At 36.4% G+C, this 11,053-nt stretch overlaps 1 long non-coding RNA gene across 1 annotated transcript; it reads right to left on the bottom strand.

Moving 5' to 3' along the window:
- Nucleotides 1-4,105: 4,105 nt before the first annotated feature.
- Nucleotides 4,106-4,653, bottom strand: LOC134755408 (uncharacterized). Its single transcript, XR_010129037.1, has 3 exons — nucleotides 4,505-4,653; nucleotides 4,232-4,399; nucleotides 4,106-4,198 (listed from the first exon to the last, which is right to left on the bottom strand). It is a non-coding gene; the product is annotated as an uncharacterized LOC134755408 (long non-coding RNA).
- Nucleotides 4,654-11,053: the final 6,400 nt, after the last annotated feature.

Raw genomic sequence — 11,053 nt, 5'->3', positions numbered from 1 at the left:
TACGCTCTCAATTTAAAACGACTAGCTAGATTGCTCAGAAACTTTGTACTTACAATAAGATAAAGTATATCTAGGTCTGTAATTAGTTTATGTAGCTTTAGATACCGTAGTAAAAAGAATACAGCGAATTTAAATTTTTCATACAAAACTTGTTTTTGCTGTATTTCGTTTGTTTTATAAACTGGATCTATATATAACATTTAAAACTATCGCGGTTTGAACACATATTAAATCACATTTAGAAACCAAACCAAACGAAGTGTGCAAGAGAGAGTGAAAGAACACATAGCGGCAGTAAAAAATCGCCAAGTAAACAAGTCCGCGATCGCCGAACATCTACTTACATGCGGCGCAAATCACTGGATTGAGCTTCATAAACCAAAAGTTGTCTCCACTGAACGCCATTATTATCCTCGAGTTGTGCGAGAAGCGATTGAAATCAAGAAGCACCCCAGAAATTTTAATAGGGAAGATGGTTTTAACTTATCGGCAACTTGGGGACCAGTGATCCAGAAGTTAAAGCCAAGGGATCTATCTTCGGATGTGTGCGCGGATGTTGTGAGTGTTGTGTGTCGGACTATTGACAATAATTAACTTTTATGTGTAGTGGGTGGTTTGAAAATGTGATGTCTACCTCGAACTTTAAATGCACTTTTCGTGGGGTAGTCACACAAATCTCTGTTTTGACATTTTGCTGGGACGTCAGTTAGCCGCGACCACGACCAGTGAAACCTGTGTCGAAACGTCGGTAAATAAAGGTAACAAAGAAATTCGCGATAGACCCGTTTCTAAATGTGATTTAATATGGATCTATATAAACTAACAAGATATACCTCATATCATTGTATATGCAAAGTTTTGTTATAATCCAACACGTAGTTTTAAAATGAGAACGAAATTCCGTTTGTATAGGAAGGTGAAATTCGGCCGAGCTTGCCGGGCGGACTTAAGATTCCAATCAAAAGCAGCAAGAATTTACTAAACGGGCATGGTGTTCAAAATAACTTGAACATATATTGATTGCTATATAGTAGAAAAATCTGAGCAGACCATTTTGAGCACTTCATCATGTGAACACACTTACAGTACTTGGGTACTTACCTACTTTTGTAAACATAGTTTTGTTTTATGTTTGCTATAAACTGAAATCGAACCCTTATCATATATCAACTACCAACTAAACCGAATTCGAGATTCGAGGCTTAGAGGATATAACCAAACGGAGACGCCTTGTCTGTAATTTTCTGTACAAAACCTTCTGCCGATTTTTGCGGGGGAGGGGCACGTCAAATGTATACGTAACGTAAAAACCGGACAAGTGCGAGTCGGACTTGCCCACCGGAGTTCCGTACTTTTTAGTATTTGTTGTTATAGCGGCAACATAAATACATCATCTGTGAAAATGTCAACTGTCTAGCTATCCAGGTTGATGAGATACAGCCTGGTGACAGACAGATGGACAGACGGACAGAGGAGTCTGAGTAATAGGGTCCCGTTTTTACCCTTTGGGTACGGAACCCTAAAAATAGCCATATCAGATAAACGTCAGTGCATAGATTGTGTATGACCATTGGCCGCCTATTTTCGACAGAGGGGAACGCCTGTTAATGACTACTCTGTTTGGTTATATCAAAGATAGATATAACTCCGTAATAGATGGATACAGTCTAAGGAAAAAACGTGCTTTGAAAATCAAGAAAATTTGACTCTCGAGCAGAGGGCGCTACTAGCTTTGGCCTACTGTCGTATAGATGGCGTTGACGGTTTCGTTTGTTATTTAACAATTTTTACGCATATCAGTGAAAGAACATGGGTCAAAATCATAAAAATAATTAATGCAAATAAAAAAAATCATTTATCCATATTTAAATACAATTTGTCGTATTTTTATAAATCTTCATTTTTAATTTTAAAGTGTGTCGATAGATGGCAGTGAATTTACTGTGGTTACAAAATTTACTATGACAGTACCGCTCTAGTATAAGTTACTCTATGGTTATATCGTGGTTATATCCTCTACGATTCGAGGTGACTAATGTCGCCAGAAAATCACTCGCAAATCACAAGTGTTTAGGTACTTACCATAAATATTCCGAACCATCAATCAATATCATTCACAAACCTCATTATTCCCGAAAACGTAAGCTTATGTATATTTAAATACTGATATATAAATATAAAGGCCTGTGCACACCGGGTGCGTGTGCGTAGACGTTGTACGTGCGCGTTGTAAGATACAGTTCCTTATGAGAGACGACACACCGCTTGCGTGACGTGTGCGTGAGTGACTCCAACATTTTAGCGCATGCGCCGCACACGCAGCCGGTGTACTGGCCTTAAATATTTAAGTCACCGATCGTAAAATCCACAAGATCAGGAAATTCTTAGGCATTTGATGAAACGCCGCCGTGGTATACCTAAGATTTGGTATATCATAATGTGCCAGGTCGCTGAGGGGAATGATATGCCTAGGAATTTCATGATCTAGCTTATTTTACGATCGGCCGCAGTCTTAAATATTATATATCAGTTACATAAGACATAATAGATTGATCCTTCGAATAATATTTCCTCATTCCAGATGGCAATAGCCCACATAACATATTTCCTACTTTTCTTATCCACAACCCACGCAAGCCGTCAAATATTTCCTGACATGGACACAAACTCCATTACTACAGAGAACTACCAACCAACTACCAACCAACCAACATCCAAAAAAACTACCAAAGACGATGGAAAACAGAGTATTCCCACTAGTATGCTAAAAATGCTTAAAGCGTTGAAAGAACATGAGATGGAACATAATCCTTATAAGGAGCAGGCGGAAGAATTGGGAGAGCTGGTTGATATGCTCAGCAACTTACGATGGCCAAGGAAAGGGTGAAATTATACAAAGCAGTCAATTTAATATACATAGCAGAAACAGAGATAAGTTGTAGTTACACAATATTACTAGGTAAATATTTATTTCCTATACCTATTCGCTGTCACTGTCAATTCGACCCCAGGCTCCCATGAGCCGTGGCAAAATGCTGGGACAACGCGAGAAAGATGATGCTGTCACTGTCAATTTCCTTAATAAAGTGACTGACGCTCTGAGCCGCATTACTGTCGCGACTGAAACGTGCAATATGTCACAAGGGAATTGACAATGATAGCGCCTGCGTCAACGCCGCAGCAAAAAGGGCGCAACAGTAAAGGTACCGTTTGGATTCAGACTACCCAGCATCACTGTAGCGTGACATTTCTGCCGAAAATGTCAAGAATACGGGCAGCAACATCGATTCTGACATTTGCATCAGTATTGCAGTCGGTAGTTTGAATTCGAACGGTACCTGCAGCTGCAGTTGCTATCACACTATCGTCACACTCGATTTTGGGTTAGATAAGCTTAGCGTATCCTAAACTATGACCAATTTAGTAATTACACTAACTTGACAAATTAAAAAGCAATCATTCGGTCTGAAGTATTTACCAATTTACTCGCCTACTATATCAGTCAGTTTTCGCATAGACAAGTTTTAACACCGATAAAGACATCTTGAGGAAGGAAAAGGTAATTTTACTGATCTTTTGTAGGTACATTAGGGGTAATCAGTTGTAACTAGTAAATATATACCTAGGAGCATGTTACCTCACAACCAACATAAATATGTAATTAGCATATTCAATATACTTCCCATTTTAACAATCATTGATTCCAGATGCCTCGAATTCTATGGAAGCAACTCCTTATAGTATCATTTTTATTTATCATCGCTGATTGCACGCCACCGTCACAAAAATTAACCGAAATCAAGAAAAAAACGCTTTCCTTTCTTGATGTACTTACGGCAAGACACGCGAGGGAGCCACTGAAGCGACAGTTCGCAAATAATGATTTTATTAGGGCACTTTTATTTCCTGATTCACTAAAGCCAAGTATATTAAAAAAATGCCGATCACAACAAAAGATAAAAAACTATTTAAAAAAAATTATAAGCTCAAAGACACCGCAACTGTCGCAAAATTCGCAAAACTTGGAAACTGAACGAAATGAAAAGTTGCTAAATACATATCCTATGAATAAAGAATCAATAGTTTTACACAACCTAAGTCATGTAGAAAAATATACAGCAAACAACTTGAAAACTGAACGAAATGTGGCCTTAGAAAACTTGCTAAATACCTACCCGATGAATAAAGAATCATTATACTTACTTAACCTAAGTCCTGTAGAAACATATACAGCAAACAACTTGGAAACTGAACGAAATGTGGGCTTAGAAAAGTTACTAAATCACTACCCGATGAATAAAGAATCAATATACTTACATAACCTAAGTCCTGTAGAAAAATATACAGAAAACAACTTGGAAACTGAACGAAATGTGGGCTTAGAAAAGTTACTAAATCACTACCCGATGAATAAAGAATCTATATACTTACATAACCTAAGTCCTGTTGAAAAATATACAGCAAACAACTTGGAAAGTGAACGAAAAGAAAAGTTGCTAAATACCTACCCAATGAATAAAGAATCATTATACTTACATAACCTAAGTCCTATAGGAAATAATACAGCAAGCAAAATACAAAACATTTTAAGTTTATTAAAAGAGTCACACCAAGAAACAATTTCAAAGCACCAAAAGAAATATTCATTTTCAGGTCTGCCAGAAGTCAGATCCAAAGAAAAAACATTATATGATATATGGAATAGATTTCAATCAAAGGTTATGGAAAAGTTGTTTTCACTGCATACTGGCACAAAAACCACCACCCGCGTAGGTCGTTGTGGCACCAGAAGACAAGATAAGAATGGAACCAGTACCGAATGCTATATGTATCCTTACTACTATTATCCAGCATATTACTACCCATATTACTACCCGTATTACTATCCGTATTACTATCCATATTACTGGGGACGTCGTTAATTTATGAATTTATCATATAACTAAAAAAAAAGTTTTATTTTTCCGAGTATGCTTTAAATACCTATGTACACCTAGATCCTAGTATCTCTACTTACAATAAAAAAATCAAACATATTAAGTATAAAATACCTATACAAGAGAAGGTACAGGGTACAGCCCAAATGGTGGCCCAAAACTACGTTGACAAAAATTTTTTAGGAATATTTTCTTTTCTTGAATGTCATTCAAAATAAAACTTACAAAAATAAAACGTATTGTCTTCAAAATATTCTCCTTATAAAGAAAACATTTGTTAAAATTATCAACAATATGGCGCAGTATCATGTCAACATATTTTTGGGCCAACAGGTTGGCTGTAAAAAAAACTTGGCCATAAAAAAATATGTAGTTTCAACATGTTTATAATCTCATGAAATGCAAGCCCGCAACTGTCAGTTTACTCTACCTTATTCTGGGTTCTAGTATAACTAATTATTTAGTAACTTTTTATGCAAAAACTTCTGTTTATAGTTACATGAGTCAGTGAACTTGCATTTTATATTTTGGAATTTTTATATTTATTCCACTCAGAATCACGAGCTCTTTAGATCCTAACACGAGAAAAAAGTGTCCTCAAAACTTCATACAATTTTTTTTGTCCGTTTTGTTACGGTCATCGAAGGTCAACCGTAACCAAACGGACCAAAAATTTGTCCCCAAAATTATTGGACCTTTTTCTCAGTAAAAATGGAAAAAGCTCGTAATTCTAGTAAAAATAATATTATAAAAATTCCCAATTCTAACACAAAATTTTTTGGTACAACGAAATAGAAATGCCCAGTTCCCAAAATGAGCTAAAACTTGTTAAATAATCCCTAGATGTAATTAAGAGATATTAATTATAAGTTGTAGCTGTTTCTTGACTAACTTAGGTCACAAGACTAAGAGTTCTCTTGAGCTTACTACTGGCTACATATAACTAACAAGACTGGTAAGTAAGGTAATTGAATAGTTTTCTCGAATACTATGATGGGTGTTCTAAAATAATAACGTAGGAAATAATGCTCTGTTTGGTAGTGAAATAATCAAGTATATCAGATTCTAGGGGGCAAAATTTTATGGCAGTTCCTATACCGTTACCTCGATTTTATTATCAATGTTTGTAGTCGCCGTGATCCTGACCTGCTTCAATTCTTAGTGAAGGGTTCCTGCCAAAACGGTTAAATGTAGAAGTGTTTGAGATTGTATAGGGCCCTCCACACTCGTGCGCGTAGTCTGGAGCGGGCTTATGGAGGTTGATGAAAGAGTTAATTTGCATAATTTGAACAGTACAAAAATGGTTTTCAATATAGGTAGGTGCCTCTGATTGACCGCGATACAAGATGTGTGGAGCGCTGCTATTGGAGCTTTAGAAAAGCCTCCGAATGCTAGCCGAGCCCGACGGCTGCGTTTAGCTACTGCATAAGGAATATTTGTGCCATTTTCAATCAAAAGGGTACATATTGTCGGTTGTCAATAAGGCGGTATTTCCATACAGCTTCAATTTAAAATCAACCTTATCGACAAGCGACAATGCGGTACCTTTTGGTTGAAAATGTCACATGTTTACATAAATAAAAAGTTGCGTTCGCAACAATGTTTTTCCCATAAACGAGTGATTGCTTCACCACTTCCACAGGGTTATTCCCACAAAATAAAATAAAATAGTTGAATATAAATAATATTTGGAGACAATCTTATACAGATCGAACTAGCCCTAAACTAAGCAAAGCTTACTTTGGGCGACAATAAAACATACGTAAATACATAGATAACATCCTTAACTCAAGAAAAAATATTCGTGATACACACAAATAAATGCCCTTACCGGGATTCGAACCCGAGCCCGGAACCTCATGTTTCGTAGGCAGGGTCACTACGTACTAGGCTAATAAGCCGTTAACCACCAGGTTGTTACCAGTGGTAACAAATGAGAATTTTATTCTCACCAGTCCCCAGTCCAACTGAGAAAAATAATTATTTCTTCTTAGTTGTTCCCAGTACCGTAAAACGAAGTTTAGGAAAATTCGGGGTTACTTTGATAGTTTTAAAATGGCCATAAAATTACCATTATTCATTATTTACTGAAACTCTTCGTGTAACTAGTTAGTTATGTTCATCTACTGTAAAAAATCTCGCATAAAAATATATTTTGGCTTAAAAACTAAAATTTCAAAGTCGCCCCTGCATCTGAAAGCCACCCCGTTTTACGGTAACAAAAGGTGAGAAAAAAAAATCTCAGTTGTTACCACTATGGTAACGACTGATGGTAACTAGTGGGAATAACCCCTTCCACAAGGTTCTTGGCATCGCAGCGTGACTAATGAAAGCTGCGTCAATTAAGACTTGTCAAGTTGTCACATAATAACCCGCAGTTATCTAGACACGACGTAACAGGACATTCTTAGATGCTTAGAAGAAATTTTCTCTCGTGTGAATATAATGTTATCTCACTTTGTGCTGCTGGTTACTTATTATAACTTTCTTTGACCTGTTGCAAAGGTTGGCACAAAGTATTTATGAGAATTTTTATTTTTTTTGTTTCAAAGATTAAAACAATAATATAAACTAATCAAAATTTTGTTAGGAATATTAAAAACATTACACATATCTTAATTACTTAAAAATAGTTAGCATCGTAAAACTATAGGTAATTGAAACACTTGAACCGGCAGCACATGAAAAGGGTGGTTTTCAAGCTTTAATTTGAAACACTAAATAAAAAATAAAAGCCTATTATTTGTATTTAAACCTTTGTTACATAGTCTACTAATCTACCTACTATTGAAAGTAAAGAAAAATTTGGAAGTTGCAAATGTTGCAATTGAAATAAATAAATAACGTACAAAATAATATCTTTGAAAAAAAACGCCAATTTCACAGGTAAGGACCTAATAAAATAAAATAAATCAACTGATCCTACAGTATAGAAAATACTTCTAGTTTTAGTAGGTAGATATTATCCATTTCCAAAATTATCCGCTGTGGAAGTTTTGTTATCGCAATATGCACCTTAGTCCTTACCAATACCTAGGTACTGAGAAGTATTAGAACAAATTAAATTATTTACAGAAAATACTTTCCAGCCTGGGGCACTGGAGGCCTTGGTCATTTTTTCTTAGTATATGACATTTATTTCAGTTCATAATACGTAGGTAGTCCCTAGATCTACAATATAAATAGGTCATAGCCTATCCTATTACGCCTATAGAATAGTATAGAACAGAATAGAAACACTGTTATTCAACACAAACAACAAACAAAACAAATTGACGAATTGTTGTTATGTTAACTTTTATTTTAGGGCACCTATTAGGTACTTATTTTAATACAAAAGTATATGAAAATATGAAGTAATTAGATTATTTTGGTCTAGGAGCTTAGGTACTTATATACCGAAACATAATCATAATCACTAGTCATCATTACCTCGATTCCTTAAAGGTTTAATTTTAAGAAGAAAGATCTGAAATATCATTAATTTCAGTTTGAAGGAAAAATGCGCATTTGAACAATTATTTTATTTATTTCTTCAATTAATCGTTTTCTTATACATTTAAATTTGTGAATAATTATAACGAAATATTTCAAATAATTTTGTAGGCGTTATATAATCTGACACGCAAAGAGATTGATTGTAATAGAGAGGTATAGAGACATCTTCAAAAAAAATCGTGATTCGTACCCTCGAGTCGAGTGTAACAGCTGAACAAGATGGTGTTGTACAAAGTCATACCTATGATTTGCCCGTTTTGCCGCCGTTACCAGGCGTGGCTCACTCCGCGATTTCGTCTCGTCGCTACAAGTACATGCGGCCCACACCAATTTAGGTGTCTAGCCATAATAGTTGCCGCGCTGCTCGCTTGCGCCAACGGTCATATCTTTCGTATCTACATTGGCTGTCAAATTAGAAGCAAGAATTTATCTAAGACAACACATCTATTACAATCAATGAATGTTTACTAATATCTCTTGCACATGATCGCTCTCTATAAGATGAACCTACTAGTTCAGGGTCGTAACGCAATAATCTTACAAACATCAAACATAGTGTAAGGCCAATTCTGCAAGTAAACAAACTATGTAAACTGACACCTGGCGAGTAAATACTATCGTCAATAGTACAGTCCCCCTCAGATATATCGGAGCGGCCGAGGTGCTCAAAAATATCTGAACACGCACTAGCGCCTTGACAATAGAGGCGTGTTCAGATATTTGTGAGCACCTTGGTTTCTCCGATATATCTGAAGGCGACTGTACCAGATTCGTGCACCTTATTTCGAAGTGTTAAGGTATATTATTGGTTAATTAACTGTTGTTAATACGCGGCAGTGTGTTAAGTGTAAAGTGAAGCAATTCTCAAGTGCAGTGGGAACTATGAAAGAGACAAATCACGGTATAGCTGGTTGAGCAATCATGTTTAGGTAAATAATTGAAATACAAATATATTTGTTCTGCTAGGCTTCGGGGGCTTTTTAACATGTCAATAAACATTGACGGAAGGTAACTAGCGAATATTGTTGTAACGTAAAATTACTTGCAGGTCAATAGGGAATATTAGGCGAAACTCTGCGTAGGGGGCGCCACTACCACAATCTGAGGGTCTATCGCGAAACAAAAAAATCGAAGTTTCGTTATCTAACATCTCTGTGACAGCTTGCATATTCGAGCGATAAAGAGGCAGACAGCGAAATTTCGGATTCGCGTTTCCCGGTAGGTCCTCTGTAAACAAACCGCCTTGGTGCATCAGTGTCATATTTTATTGTCTCTGAAAACTTGTCAAAAACCTGTTAAAGGCACAGTATGTATAAGTTACTCTATGGTTTATTAAAAAGGCTAGTGCTGCACTCTGGTGGCAGAACATTGCAGTAATATCCCATATTCGAAACAAGTGAAATCAGACTTATTATAGGCCTGATAATGTCATGTAGTTATCGTACCTCTTACTCGCGCCAATACATTTAGGGGCAAGTACGAGCGGAATACGTGATAACTGAATGACATAATTAACGTATTATTCTGATCTGAATCTGAATCAGAAATCATTTATTACCTATTAGTGTTTACATCTTTCAGTTCCCGCAGGATTCAACTAACTTGTGTCTAGAAAAGATCTGTGTAAGCTGAAGGTGTCGTGTCACAAGTGATGAGTTGAAGATGTTAGTATTAGTACCTATTTGTGGTATTTCCTATAAAAAGGGACCTTATTGTCGATGGCGCTTGCGCCATTATAAACGATGCTCCGATATAAATACAATGCCGCGCGACGCTGTGCGGCGTAAGCGTCATCGACAACAAGGCCCCTTTTCATAAAAAATGCCCCATTTGTGTTTCATATGTTACACTTTTACATTTTATTTAATTCTAGGAGGACGAGGAGCCGTACGTTCGAATTGGCTTGTAAAGGGGCCCACTGATTACCAGTCCGCCAGACGGTATCGGACTAGGTAATTTCGCAACTTGTGTCGATTTAAAACACTCCCTTCAGTTGTGTTTTAATTTATCACCACTGGTTGCGAATTTCCTATTTTTCGCACTTGTATCGTAATGTACTATTATTGAATGGAGTTGTTAATTATTTAATCGTTATGCGACGTATCAATTTTCATTCATCGCTTATTAAAATATTCTAACTCGCGGCCTAGTTAAGTTTTCTGTCGACGTGCGCACAACTTGTGGCCCGCGCTACAAATGGCGACATATGTACATGATTGTGGACCCCATTCGACATTTCCAATTCTTATATTAAATTATGACTTCTTATGTTTTGAAAACTATTTATGCTCGAAACGAAATTGAGTTTAGCGACAACCATTCATATTTATGAATGATTTAATAACTGTTTTGGAAAATGCTGGCTTTTAGAGAAAAAAAAATTACATGTACAGTTTGTCAAAATACTGTCTTATATCAAACATAGACAGAGAATCATACTATCTTTGTCTTACACTAGTACTAGCACCCGAAAGAAAAGGATGAATATAGTTTTTTTGTTCTTATTTACTGACGATTTGGTTTGACCAACTATAGGATTAGGAATTACATCCTATTGCTGCGTGGCTGGCCGTCCTCGTCCGATTAGGTGCGTAATCGCGACCGGCATTCCTGGCTGC

The sequence above is a fragment of the Cydia strobilella genome, chromosome 2 (genome assembly GCF_947568885.1).
Source record: "Cydia strobilella chromosome 2, ilCydStro3.1, whole genome shotgun sequence".
Taxonomy (NCBI): Eukaryota; Metazoa; Arthropoda; class Insecta; order Lepidoptera; family Tortricidae; genus Cydia; species Cydia strobilella.
Note: the sequence above shows the minus strand (reverse complement) of the source record. Positions and strands in the feature narration are given on the sequence as shown.